General features: G+C 43.8%; 1 protein-coding gene and 1 long non-coding RNA gene across 2 annotated transcripts in view; both read right to left on the bottom strand.

Annotated features, from left to right (window-relative positions):
* The window catches only part of LOC111609430 (NACHT, LRR and PYD domains-containing protein 3-like), a 65,123-nt gene that overhangs the window by 36,352 nt on the left and 15,327 nt on the right, over nucleotides 1–13,444 (bottom strand). The window lies entirely within an intron of this gene.
* LOC111609446 lies at nucleotides 362–11,621 on the bottom strand. Its single transcript, XR_002753123.1, has 3 exons — nucleotides 11,580–11,621; nucleotides 2,387–2,490; nucleotides 362–401 (listed from the first exon to the last, which is right to left on the bottom strand). It is a non-coding gene; the product is annotated as an uncharacterized LOC111609446 (long non-coding RNA).

Below are 13,444 nucleotides of genomic sequence, written 5' to 3'. Positions count from 1 at the left end.
AAACAGCCTGATAAGCTGCAGACACACAATTCATCACATGATGAGAACATGAGAACATTGAGATAGAACCCAAGGTCTGAACTGATGGATGGATGGATGGATGGATGGATGGATAGATGGATTTGTATCACGTGGAATAAATAAGAAAGCCAATAAACTGCTGGGATCTGTAATAATGTTTCTTTTTGCTCCTAAGATGCAGCAATTTGTCAAGTGCCCAGAGTTACCTGAGAGTTTCCATGATGCAGTTTGGACTCTTCAGTCCAGCAGAGAGAAGCTTCACTCCTGAATCCTGCAGGTTGTTGTTACTCAGGTCCAGTTCTCTGAGACTGGAGGACTGGGAGCTGAGAACTGGGGACAGAGCTTCACAGCTTCTCTCTGAGAGGTTACAGCCACTCAGTCTGAGGAGACAGGGAGAAAAATCTGTTATTAAACAAATCAGAAATATTTATTTCTTTATTTCCAGTCAAGAATTTTCTTCTTGGAAAGATTGAAAGGACTTTTTACTTCACATATTTTTATGTTGACTTTTATTGTGAACTGGATCATTTTGTAGATGGTTCTCCTGTCTTGAAGGATTGAACAACAGACAACAAGGAGGCTGGCAAGATAAATATTACAATCCACCATGAACTAAATGAATCCAGTGTCAGTTTTAACAGAAAGAGTCCAGTGGAAATCTAGGCTGAATATCAGCATCAGAGCTGGTTTGAGGGAAAACACCAGCTTCAAGCAAAGCAGAGAGAATCTCAGATTTCATCTTTCCCTTTTTAACTGCTTGGATACAGAGATGGAAAACTGAGCAGCAACTGACAAAAGCTGTTCCTTTGAGCAACAAGCTAACTATTTAGCTTCAAACTAAATGTTTCCCAGCAGGGACTTCCGGTTATGGCGTCTTACTGAGCAGCTGCTGGGCTCTGAGCTCCGACCAATATATCCTGCATTTAGATATCTAGACTACTGCTAAGATATTTTTCGTACGAGCAAACTCCCTGGGATTCAATTCAACCTGCCAAGATGCCGAGTAAACAAATTAAAAGCGAAAACAACCAGCAAAGAGGGATCCGACGCTGGAAGCGAAGCGGAAACCGATACATGGAGGAGGCTAACGCTAGCTCCCTGACCTCTGAAGCTAACCTCCTGGAAGCTATCCAAGCCTTGAAAACTCACTTTACCAGGCAACTACGGGAGATTATAACTTCAAATCAAGAAATTAAAGACACAGTTGGAGTATTCCTCGAGAGGTTTACCTCTGCAGAATCCCGCATTAGCAACCTGGAGGACGGCGTCGCCTCATTAACAGGCAAAGAAGCGACCATACAAAAGAAAACCCAGGATCTCGCTTTGAAGGTGGACGAGCTTGAAAACAGAAGATCCAACCTGAGACTCGTGGGTTTACCCGAGAAGACAGAGCAAGGGGACATCGCTGCTTTTCTGCAGACCTGGCTGATGGAGGTCCTGGGGCGGGACGCGTTTCCATCCCCCCCATTATCGAGTGGGCCCACAGGCTGCAGGGCCAGAGAGCTCCAGGCCGCCCGCCACGCGTGATCATCGTGAAATAACTAAACTATCAAGACAAGATGAGGGTGATGACTGCAGCCCGTCTGAAAGGAAAGGTGATGTACAACGGCGGCCATGTGATGTTCTTCCCTGCTATCCGCGGATGTGGTGAAACAACGGAAACAAAACGACCGGGTGAAACAACAACTCCGTAATCTGAATATAAACTTTGGACTGATATTCCCAGCAAAGATGAGGATTTTCCACTGCGGTAAAAGCTTCCTCTTCCACACGCCAACGGAGGTGGAGAAATTTATACGGGAAACAAAACAAACTGACGGGTAACCACATTTACACGCTAGATGGCGCCAGCGAGGTCTAATAAGGATCAATACTCCAATTGATCGGTGATCCTGGACAATACACATTTCCACTAAGTCTCCCCCTCTTAGCGGTGGGGAATCAGTTTTAGATACCATGGTCGGGGTTCGCAGTTTAAGGTTGAGGTGCGAGTTGTTTAAGTAAACGTTTTTTCTGCTCCTGTTGTTCTGGGATCAGTAGCAAAGCCAAGTCACAGAATAGAGGGGAAGGGGAGGTGGAGATTCCCACTGGTGGGAAATCTCAGGAAAGTCTTTTGTGTTTGTAAATGTTCAGTGTTCTCAAGGTGCAATGTTCTTCAAGTTGTAAATTTCAAGTTCCTACAGTTGAGACAAAAAACAGAAAGATGATAAATGGACATTAAGCAGATGAGTACTGAGTCCATTGTTGATGTGATCTCCTGGAATGTAAGAGGCCTTAGGAAATTGATCAAACTCAAAAAAGTCATGAATAGACTTAAACAATACCATCCAAAAGTGGTTTTTATCCAAGAAACACATTTACTTACAAACCAAGTTGCACGTCTAAGAAGAAGATGGACAGGTCAAGTATTTTCCAGCTCATTTTCTCCACATGCTGGGGGCGTGGCAATTCTTCTTCATAAATCTTTACCTATTTGTATAAAAAGGACCATCATAGATCCTGCTGGGAGATTCATAATAATCCAAGCCTCACTGATGAACTGTCAGGTCTAAATACCTATTAAACAAACATAGGAAAGACAAGAGAGTTAGATTCTTTGTTTCTCGCGAGGAGAGCAGACAGAGATGTGCTTTCAGTTACAAATCTCCAACCGCTCTGAAACACATCTGTCTGTTCCTCTCTTTTATTGATTTTAGGAACCCTGCCACACGGGGCGCTGCAACTCTAAAAGGGTGGAGGGGAAAACAGCTCATCACATAGTTGCAGCGCTTAAAGACATTCACTTTCTAGACACATGTTATCTATACCCTAAATCTTTCTTGCTCCAGGCACGGTGTGAAATAAGACACGTTGTATAGCTTCAAAGCAACGGCTTTGTATCACAAAGAAGCACAGAGCAGAGTTTATTGTCAGGCTTGTAAAACTCTGCTGGGAGCAATTAACACCTCCGTCTCACCTGAGTGAAGTTGGCCCCCCCACCTTCTGCAAATTAGACAAAATTGGTGTCAATCAACTCGGCTACGTTTGTGCTGGTTTGTGGAGCAAAAATTTTCATTTGTGCTGCTATCATTTTAAAGATATTAAGAAATGTTTTAGAGGTCATCAAAGGTCAACCAGCCCTCTTAATATCTTTAAAATGATAGCTGCACAAATGAAAATCTTTGCTGCACAAACCAGCACAAACGTAGCCGAGTTGATCGACACCAATTTTGTCTAATTTGAAGAAGGTGGGGGGGCCAACTTCACTCAGGTCTCCGTCTCTCATAGGAAGTCCTGCAGGGCAACAGCTGCTGAGAGTAGCTGTCACCCCTATTTCCCAGGGAAGTCTCAGGATAGAATCAAAGTTATTTAACACACAGGAACATGATCTAAATGTAACTACAAGGCTACATGATACAACAAATATTTGATAATTACTAATAATACAATTTACCTAACATGAACCAAAACTTAATTTTGGTTAACCTGTATGGTCCTAATATAGATGACCCTGATTTCTACAATAATTTGTTTCTCTCTATTACAGCTTTACACGGTGATGTGATCTTTGGTGGAGATTTTAACTGTACTTTAGATCCTAATCTCGACCGATCATCGGGTTTAGATTTGTCCCACCCTAAAAGTAGATGGGTTATACAACATTTTATGTCTGAACTAAACTTAAGAGATATATGGAGAGTACAGAATCCAACAAAGAAAGAATATTCTTGCCACTCAACTACCCATAATAGTTATAGCTATATATATCCATTCATCCATTCATCTTCTTCCGCTTATCCGAGGTCGGGTCGCAGGGGTAGCAACTTCAGAAGGGAGGCCCAGACTTCCCTCTCCCCAGCCACTTCTTCTAGCTCTTCCGGGGAAATCCCGAGGCGTTCCCAGGCCAGCCGAGAGACATAGTCCCTCCAGCGTGTCCTGGGTCTTCCCCGGGGCCTCCTCCCGGTGGGACGTGCCCGGAACACCTCACCAGGGAGGCGTCCAGGAGGCATCCTGGCCAGATGCCCGAGCCACCTCAACTGGCTCCTCTCGATGTGAAGGAGCAGCGGCTCTACTCTGAGTCCCTCCCGGATGACTGAGCTTCTCACCCTATCTCTAAGGGAGAGCCCAGCCACCCTACGGAGAAAACCCATTTCGGCCGCTTGTATCCGCGATCTCGTTCTTTTGGTCATGACCCAAAGCTCATGACCATAGATGAGGGTGGGAACGTAGATCGACCGGTAAATCAAGAGCTTCGCTCTTTGGCTCAGCTCTCTCTTCACCACGACGGACCGGTACAGCGCCCGCTAGACAGCAGACGCTGCGCCAATCCGCCTGTCGACCTCCCGCTCCCTTCTTCCCTCATTCGTGAACAAGATCCCGAGATACTTGAACTCCTCCACCTGGGGCAGGACACCCCCCTTGACCCAGAGAAGGCACTCTACCCTTTTCCGGCTCAAGACCATGGCCTCGGATTTGGAGGCACTGATCCCCATCCCGGCCGCTTCACACTCGGCTGCAAACCGCTCCAGCGAGAGCTGCAGATCACGATCTGATGAAGCCAAAAGGACCACATCATCTGCAAAAAGCAGAGATGAGATCCTAAGGCAGGGGTGGGCAATTATTTTTTCCATGGGGCCACATGAGAAAAAGAAAATAATGTGGAGGGCCGGCCAAAAGGCTGATCTCAATTCTGCATAATATGAACTGTACTTCTTTGTAAAAAGCAGTAAATAGCATTGTTTTGACAAGCTGGTAAGAGTACATGTTATAATTAAGCAATGAAAACATGAGGTTGCCTTCCAAAAAATGTAATTTATTCAAGCGAATTTCACAAAATAATGGGAAAGGCAATTAATCCCTAAAACGGCATCATAAAAACACGCTAAACATGCAAATAAAAATAACCACAATATAATTAAAATCATGCACAACTCAACCATTTAAAACTTTTTACATTTTTAAGTTATTTTTTCTTGTTCAGTGAGAGAAATCTAGTCTCTGCTGGGCTTTAACGAGTGCATCAAAATCAGGTTGAATGTCTGAGGTGGAGATGCGAAGCACAGCTGACAGATGATCGTCAGTGAGAGATGATCTGTAACTGGATTTCATGAACTTCATCATTGAAAATGTTTGTTCACATATGTAGGTAGAGCCAAAGAGAACCAACATCTTCTGAGCATGTCTCTTCATGTTTGGAAAGTTCTCCTCCTTGAGAGAAGAGTAGAAATCCAGCAGAGATCCTGATTTAAAGAGCTCTGCCAGTACTGCATCAGACTGCAGGTCAATGAGTTCCAGCTGAACATCACTGGGTGCATTATCCACACTGCAGGTAAAGGGAGAGGAAATCATGTGCATTTCATCCTCGATTGTCCTGAGATCTTCAAATCTCCTTGAAAACTCACAATGCAATGCTCCTAACATGGATGAGTACCTGCGGAGGTGATCGGCTGATGGTGTGACTTCTTTCAGGGTTTGCATGTGAGTGAGATTGTTGTTCTCCAGTTGGCTTGAAAGAAACAACATCTTTTTCATGAAAGCCTTCACCAGGGTGTGCATTTCATGAACAAAAAGGCCCCTGCCTTGCAGTTTGGTATTCAGGTCATTCATCAGTGCGGTCACATCAACAGCAAATGCAAAATCTGCCATCCAGTCCTCATCTGAGAGCTCTGGGATGTCTTTGCCTTTCATCTCACAAAACTCTCGAATCTCTGTTTTCAGATCCCAAACTCTTTTTAGCACTTTGCCCAGGCTGAGCCATCTGACAGGTGTGTGGTAACTGATGTCACTATGCTCAGACGCATGGTCCTCCAAAAGTGCGACAAACTGTCTGTGATTCAATGCCCGTGCCCTAATGAAGTTTACTATGTTACTAACAACATTAATAACATGGTTCATTTTTAGCACCGACTTGCACAACACATGTTGGTGTATAATACAATGCAAAAATATTAATTCCTGATCTGCGTCGATTTCAGCCACTTTATCTTGCATACGTTTTAAAAGTCCCACATTTTTCCCTGTAAAATTTGGACAACCGTCCGTTGGGCAGGTGTCTGTCCGTGGGACAGACACCTGCCAGTCTGTCCCATTTCAGTCCCAGTGTGTCCATGCACGCATTCACCTCCATGAAGAGATCGCTCCCTGTAGTTGTTCCTTTCATCGACCGCATTGCTGCCAGCTCCTCCGTAATCTTGAAGTCCGGCGTTATCCCGCGGACAAATACAAGTAACTGGGCTGTGTCACGGACATCACAGCTTTCATCCAAAGCCAAGGAGAAAAAGTCAAAATTTGCCACTTCACGTTGCAGCTGAAGCTCCAGATTGCACAATATGTCCTCGACCTTTCTCGTCACGGTTCGCCTGGAGAGCGGGACTTTCTCAAATTCTTCTTTTTTTTCAGGGCATATTAAAGCTGTGGAGTCCACCAAGCACTCTTTGATAAACTCCCCCTCCGAGAATGGCTTACTGGTTTTAGCGATTTTGTGAGCTATCACAAAGCTGGTCTTGGTTGCTGCATCCCTGGATGTGTGAAGCTTGGTAAAAAAGCCTTGCTGCTTTTGCAGTTTAGCTAGCAAAGCTTCCGATGTCCGCGCCCTTTCAGCATCAGTCACGTTCTTGTATTTCTCCCCGTGTTTTGTCTCGTAATGCCGACTCAAATTGTAGTCCTTAAACACGGCGATCTGCTCCCCGCAAACTAAACACACGGCTTTACCTCTCACTTCAGTAAATAAATACTTAGCAGTCCAATTTTTGTTGAAAACCCTGCAATCGGCATCTACCTTTATTTTTTTAGCATGAGCAGACATTTCTGAGGGCTAAAGTCCTCTTGTGACTTGCTAGTGACAACGATCAAATCACGCACATGCCTCAATATACGTTTTGCGTCATCATGTACGTAAATAAAAAACAACTTCAAAATAAAAGCAATGCAGCTTCAGTCCATGCATCAGGTAAAATAAGAAAATATGTTTATTTTGTAATTTCCAATTAACGTTACACGGGCCGGTCAGAGTCAATCAAAGGGCCGTATGCGGCCCGGGGGCCGTACAATGCCCAGGTTTGTCCTAAGGCCACCAAATCGGATCCCCTCAACACCTTGGCTGCGCCTAGAAATTCTGTCCATGAAAGTAATGAACCGAATCGGTGACAAAGGGCAGCCCTGGCGGAGTCCAACTCTCACCGGAAACGAGCCCGACTTACTGCCGGCAATGCGGACCAGACTCTGACACCGGTCATACAGGGACCTGACAGCCCGTATCAAAGGGCCCGGTACCCCATACTCCCGGAGAACCCCCCACAGGGCTCCCCGAGGGACACGGTCGAACGCCTTCTCCAAGTCCACAAAACACATGTAGACTGGTTGGGCAAACTCCCATGCACCCTCCAGGACCCTGCCGAGGGTGTAGAGCTGGTCCAGTGTTCCACGACCAGGACGAAAACCACACTGCTCTTTCTGGATCCGAGGTTCGACTATCCGACGGACCCTCCTCTCCAGGACTCCTGAGTAGACCTTGCCAGGGAGGCTTAAGAGTGTGACCCCTCTATAATTGGAGCACACCCTCCAGTCCCCATTTTTGAACAGGGGGACCACCACCCCGGTCTGCCAGTCCAGGGGAACTGCCCCCGATGTCAATGCGATATTGCAGAGTCGCGTCAGCCAACACAACCCTACAACATTCAGAGCCTTAAGGAACTCCGGGCGGATCTCATCCACCCCCGGAGCCTTGCCACCGAGGAGCTTTTTAACCACCAGACGCGGTGCGTCTCCGTCTGCCGCCTTCACTTGCTGTTCATCCTACATTTCATGTGTCTCGGATTAAGCCTGTGTTGACCAGTCCCTTGTGCCCGCCACTGGATCCCCCTCCTCCCGCCAGTGATTTTGAAGGTGGCCCTGTCTATTCCGTCCGCCGCATTGTTGACTCCCAAAAGAGGGGCCGGGGCTGGCAATACCTGGTGGACTGGGAGGGTTATGGTCCGGAGGCTCGCCAGTGGGTTCCCGGCTCCTTCATTTTGGACCCTTCCCTCATTTCGGACTACCGTTCCTCTCTCCCTTCGGGGTCTGGTGGACCGCCTAGTGGCGGTCGTTGAGGGGGAGGTACTGTTGTGGATCTCCGGAGGACTGGATGAGGTTCCTGTGGCCTTCTCCACCAGGGGGCGTTCAGGAACATTGTGGTGGGCATGGTCGGTGGATCCTACCGGCACACCTGCTGCCACTTACCTTGTTGGGAGGAGTATTTCAGGAGGACATCGTCTACACTCTAGTGCCAGAGTGTTAGCTTATAAATGGTAGATCCAGTTTATTGCTGACCTCAGACCACCTGCTCTGTTCTAAAATTCTGCCCTTGTGGCCTCGCCTCAGGTTTCGTTGCCGCGGAGCTGCCGGCATTCTGTCCGTCTGGATTCCCAGTGGCCGGAAGAATCATCGAGACCACATGACCTGATCCTCCTTGTTTCCCGAAGAGTCTGTCTCACCTGTCCGCCCTCCAACGCCGCCGTCGCCCGTCCTCGCTGCTCCAACCCCTGATCCACCATGCTGCCTATCCCTCTCAGCTCCGCTTTATCCACCAGCAAGTAAGGCCTCGAACCGCTGAACTTCCGTTTCCCTCCCGTCACTCTGTTCTCACTTCTGTGTTCCTCTTCAGGAAGACCGTTGGTCCGGTTCCACCCTCCCGAGTGTCACATCCTGGATGTTATTCACATTTTGCACCGTGTTTATAATAAATCATTGAACTTACTTTGGTCTCTCTAGTGTGTTCTGCGCATGTGGGTTAATCGAGTAAACCAAAACATGACAGATACAGCTTTGCTTTCACTTGATGCAGAAAAAGCATTGGATAGAGTGGAACATAATTATCTCTACAAAGTTCTCTCTCAATTCGGTTTTGGTAGTTATTTCATAAACTGGATTAAAATACTTTATAATAAAGCCTCTGCCTCAGTTATAAGTAATAACATTGTATCTAAATCATTTAATCTAGGTAGGGGACACGTCAAGGCTGTCCCCTCTCACCCTCCTCTTTGTTCTGGGAATTGAACCACTGGCTATTGCCATAAGGAAAAATCAAAACATACAAGTTGTCAGAATAAAAAATTTTGAATCTAAAATTGGACTATTTGCCGATGATATTATGTTAATGTTGTCCAATCTAAATTGCTCAATCCCCCAACTACTTAAAACTATCAATGAGTTTAGTTATATTTCTGGTTATAAACTTAACAAATCTAAATCCGTCATCCTATTTTTAAAACAGGCAGAAAGAAACAATCCTCCAATTCACAACATTTCAGGTGGCAAAAGACAGCCTTACTTACTTAGGCATAAAAATTACTGCAAACATAGATGATCTGGTTCGGGCAAATTACACGCCGGTGGTTAATTCAATAATGGAATCACTTGATAGATGGTCTACCTTACCTATATCTATGATTGGCCGTATAAATATTCTCAAAATCAACGTTCTCCCTAAATTCCTATATCTTTTCCAGACTATCCCTCTTAATCCTCCTGACATTTTTTTTTACAAAAAGTCAAACCATCCTAAATAACTTCATTTGGAACAACAGACGAGCCAGATTACGTTTATCATTATTATATCTTCCATATGACAGAGGAGGGCTCGGTGTGCCAAATTTCAAGTGGTATTATTGGGCTGCTCAGCTCTCTAGCGCATCCTGCTGGTTTTCAGCAGCTGATCTGTCGTGGGTAAATATAGAAAATATAAATACCACTCCTTTATCCCTAATCTCATATCTATACTCAAGGAAATGCAAAGAGTTATTAAAAAATACTTCAAACCCATTTGTTAAAAACACTATCCAAGTATGGTATGATGTACATAAATTCAAAATGAAATACCAACAATATCCCAATTCTCCCCGATCTGGGGAAACATGACATTTGAACCAGGTAGGAAAGACATGGGTTTTAAAACATGGTATGCTAAAGGTTTATGCAAAATTTCAGATTTATTTGATAAAGGGATTATGATGAGTTTTGAAGATTTGAAACAAAAATTTGACATTCCAACTAAACATTTTTTTAAGTCTATGCAAATCAGAAGTTTTGTCTTGGGTACTCAAAAGTATGTCAGGATCTGTGTTTTTCTGTGTTTTTTTAGAGTTTTCTGTGTCGTTGAGTCTCCGTGTTGTCCTGTCTCCCCCTTGATTGTTCCCAGGTGTGTCTCGTTCTGTGATTACCCTCTGTATTTAATGCCACCTCTGTGTCTGCGTCTTTGTCGGGTCCTTGTCTAATGTGCACTCAGTCCTTTGTGTGTCCAGTCATGCTGCTGTTTGGACTATTTGGATTTTGTCCATTAAATCACCATTATACATTTACCTGGGTCCATCTGTGTCTGCCTCACCACCTCACCACTGCAATTCATGACACTAACATTACCTAGTCTTACTTCTATAGAAGAACTGGCAACAAATTACCATTTGAAGAAGGACCTAATATCCTGCTTTTATAACATCATCAGAGACAGAATCCCAGACATCCTCACAACACAAAAGACTGGCCTGGTGTGAAGACTTGAAATGTAATATATCAGTAGAGGAATGGCAGAGGGCCTGTCTGAAGGCACAGACACACTATTAATACTCAATTTAAGTTAATCCAATACAAATGGTTGATGAGAACATATGTTACTCCAACATTACTAAATAAATTTAATTCCAACATTCTGGATACATGTGCTAAATGTGGAGATAAAGACAAATTGATTCACTGCCTTTGGGAAAGTCCTGAGATTCAGAATATTTGGAAGGAGGTTTTGGATAAAATTTCACTTATCGTCGGTAACAAACTTAATCCCTGTCCTGGTTGTGTATCTTAGGGATTTTTCCCACTCAAACTCAAATAAGCAAGGTTGATCAAAAGTCCATAATTTACTGTTTGGTGCAGGCCAAATATAGTACAGCCAGTCCTGGAAATCTGTAACCAGACCCCAATTAAAAACTTGGATGTGTAAATTATCAAGCTCTCTTGCCTTGGAGAAACTCACCTTTATGATTCAGGGTAAATATTGTGTATTCCAAAAGATATGGGAAAATTTTTGCTACTCTTGGAAAATATAAATACTCATAATGATGATTGACTGAACGTACTCTAGTTAATTTTGCTTATGTTTTTATTTTTATAGTGGCTATAAGTCTGTTATCCTCATGTTAATACCAAATGTACTCACTGGCTCGAAAAACGTACGAAACTAAAACACTGTTGCCTAGATGCCTAGAACCAGGGAGGAAGTTGCCATCACCTCATACCTAGCTTGTGGACTGAGATTAAATCTCTTGGACTAAGTCTCAACATACACCCTGAGATAATAAACTTAAAGTACTCTGTCTCACTGTAATCAATTGTTTGTCACCTTGAATGTTTAAGTTGTTAATGTGTTTTCTTTTGGTTTTGTTAGGGGTTTTGTGCACTTGTGAGTTACTTGTCTGTGTCTCTTTTGGAATGTAAAAGACAATAAACAGATTTTGGAGAAAAACATGTTTCCCAGCAGACTGACTAAAGACATTTCTCCCTCTTCCTCCTCTATCAGACCTTCTCTGCTCCTGCAGCAGGTTCCTCCATACCTGAGAGCTTCCAGTCTCCAGTGTGGATCCTTCAGTCCAGCCAACAGCAGCTTCACTCCTGAGTCTCCTGGATGATTGCAGCTCAGGTCCAACTCTTTCAGATGGGAGGGGTTGGAGGTCAGAGCTGAGGCCAGAGAAGCACAGCCTTCCTCTGAGACCAAACAGCCTGATAAGCTGCAGAGACACAATTCATCACATGATGAGAAAATGAGAACATTGAGGTAGAACCCAAGGTCTGAACTGATTGCTGGATGGATGGATGGATGGATGGATTTGTAACATGTGGAATAAATAAGAAAGCCAAGCAACTGCTGGGATCTGTAATAATGTTTCTTTTTGCACCTAAGATGCAGCAATTTGTCAAGTGCCCAGAGTTACCTGAGAGTTTCCAGGTTGCAGTTTGGACTCTTCAGTCCAGCAGAGAGAAGCTTCACTCCTGAATCCTGCAGGTTGTTGTTACTCAGGTCCAGTTCTCTGAGACTGGAGGACTGGGAGCTGAGAACTGAGGACAGAGCTTCACAGCTTCTCTCTGAGAGGTTACAGCCACTCAGTCTGAGGAGACAGAGAGAAAAATCTGTTATTAAACAATTCTTCAAAATGTGTCTTTTTTCCAGTCAACAATGTTCCTCTTTACTGATTTAAGGGACTGTTTTATATATAATTATGTTGCCTTTTGTTGTGAACTGGTTCAGTCTATAGATGGGCCTCCAGCCATGAAGGACTGAACTAAAGGCAACAAGGAGGCTGGCAAGAGAAATATTAAATTCCTCTATGAACTAAATTAATCCCATGTCAGTTTTAACAGAAAGAGTCCAATGAAGCCTGAGAATCAAGGCTGGGCTGAAGATCAGCATCAGAGCTGGTTTGAGGGAAAACACCAGCTTGAATCAAAGCAGAGCAAATCTGGAATTTCATCTTTCCATTTTTTAACTGTTGGATACAGAGATGGAAAACTGAGCAGCAACTGGCAAAAAACATTATTTTGAACAAAAATTACTAAACTAATGTGGAAAAAATATAAAGAAATAGAAACAAATTTGCTCCTAAAACAATCCAAAAACAAGCACTAGCCAAACATGAAATACAGGGAAATTTAACCCAGTATTTAAATTAAAGAGTTCTGAAAACACCCCACCAACCTGACACTAAAGGTTACTAAGCACATGGAAAACACACTTTCAGACGTCACCACAATTAAAACTGCATTCATAAATATCACAACATTGAACGGCCCTCCAAATATGTTTTAAACATTTTGTTGGAATAAGATGGGCCACCAATATGTTACGATCCTCATGTCATCACACAGAACTCACAAAATACAAAGTCCAGACTGATAGGTTTATTTTAATTCCTATCTAGCAAAGATTCAAACCAGAGTCAGAGGCATGATTGTCTTTTCTGCAGAAATGAGGGAAGATCCGAGACGCGACGAATCACTGTAAAACACTGTCTGGGATCAACTCTGCCAGATCTTTCTCTGCATTTGGTTTTATTAGAAAATACAAGGAAGGAGGTTGGGCCTTCTCACATAGTCACACAAAGAATTTGACCAATGACCTTTTTCTACAGGGTGTCCTGGGACCTTCTGTGGGCATGCCCTTAAAAGGGCATGGGGCTGACTACAACTAATCAATTACAGATGGAGCTGATACCACAGGAATGTTCTAAGTCTCTAGCCTCCAGGCAAACATCCTACAAATGGTTAATAGTATTTCACAGAAGAAAAGAAGTCAAGTAACATCAGACAAAATAATAATATGAAAACATAACCTTTCAAATAAACTCACAAGTAAATGAACTTAGATAATTATTCTAACACAGACCAGATGATGTTTTTAACAAAGAGGTTTTATTAAACCCAA

This window comes from Xiphophorus maculatus, chromosome 8, assembly GCF_002775205.1.
Source record: "Xiphophorus maculatus strain JP 163 A chromosome 8, X_maculatus-5.0-male, whole genome shotgun sequence".
Lineage (NCBI taxonomy): Eukaryota > Metazoa > Chordata > Actinopteri > Cyprinodontiformes > Poeciliidae > Xiphophorus > Xiphophorus maculatus.
Note: the sequence above shows the minus strand (reverse complement) of the source record. Positions and strands in the feature narration are given on the sequence as shown.